This window comes from Trichomycterus rosablanca, chromosome 10, assembly GCF_030014385.1.
Source record: "Trichomycterus rosablanca isolate fTriRos1 chromosome 10, fTriRos1.hap1, whole genome shotgun sequence".
NCBI lineage: Eukaryota > Metazoa > Chordata > Actinopteri > Siluriformes > Trichomycteridae > Trichomycterus > Trichomycterus rosablanca.
In genome coordinates this window covers 16,181,621-16,182,999 of record NC_085997.1, presented here as the reverse complement: position 1 = coordinate 16,182,999, position 1,379 = coordinate 16,181,621, and positions in this window count along the sequence as shown.

The window sequence follows — 1,379 nt, the reverse complement described above, 5'->3', positions numbered from 1 at the left end:
CTTGACACATGACACCAGGGAGGGACAACGACACATTTGGGCACAATTTGGACATGTTCACTGTGGGGTGTACTCACTTATGTTGCCAGCCATTTAGACATTAATGGCTGTGTGTTGAGTTATTTTCAGAAGACAGTAAATCTACACTGCTATACACGCTGTACACTGACTACTCTAAGTTATATCCAAGTTTCATGTCTATAGTGTTGTCCCATGAAAAGATATAATAAAATATTTGCAGAAATGTGAGGGGTGTACTCACTTTTGTGATACACTGTAGAAGCACTTTGTAGTTCTACAATTACTGACTGTAGTCCATCTGTTTCTCTACATATTTTGTTAGCCCTTTTCATGCTGTTCTTCAATGGTCAGGACCTCCACAGAGCAGGTATTATTTGGGTGTTGGATGATTCTCAGCACTGCAGTGACACTGACATGGTGGTGGTGTGTTAGTGTGTGTTGTGCTGGTATGAGTGGATAAGACAGTAATGCAGATGGAGTTTTTAAACACCTTACTGTCACTGCTGGACTAAGAATAGTCCACCAACCGAAAATATCAAGCCAACAGTGCCCTATGGTCAGTGTCCTGTGACCACTGATGAAGATCTTTAAGATGACCAACCCAAACAGCAGCGATAGATGAGCGATCGTCTCTGACTTTACATCTACAAGGTGGACCAACTGGGTAGGAGTGTCTAATAGAGTGGACAGAGAGTGGACACAGTATTTAAAAACTCCAGCAGCGCTGCTGTGTCTGATCCACTCATACCAGCACAATACACACACTAACACACCAGGCGGCACGATGGCTTAGTGGGTAGAACTGTCACCTCACAGCAAGAAGGTCCTGGGTTCGAACCCCAGGTGGGGCGGAGTTTGCGTGTTCTCCCCGTGTCTGCGTGGGTTTACTCCGGGTGCTCCGGTTTCCTCCCACAGTCCAAAGACATGCAAGTGAGGTGAATTGAAGATACTAAATTGTCCAAGACTGTGCCTGATATAAACTTGTGAATTGATAAACCTTGTGTAATGAATAACTACCGTTCCTGTCATGAATGTAACCAAAGTGTAAAACATGACGTTAAAATCCAAACAAACAAACACTAACACACCACCACGTCAGTGTCACTGCAGTGCTGAGAATGATCCAACACCTATGTTGCGTTTTTATGCTTGAACTTTCATTTTACTCATTTTTGACATTTGTTTTCGTTGTGATTCCTAAATGGTTTAACGTTGTGCTTTATGATCCCAACTTTTTTGCCATGTGTTGCAGACCTGAAATGCAGGAATGGAGTTATATTAACAAATGAAATGAAGTTGACAAAACCAGACAAAATATATATGGATTTATACTGTCTGTAATAAAATAAACGTCAAAG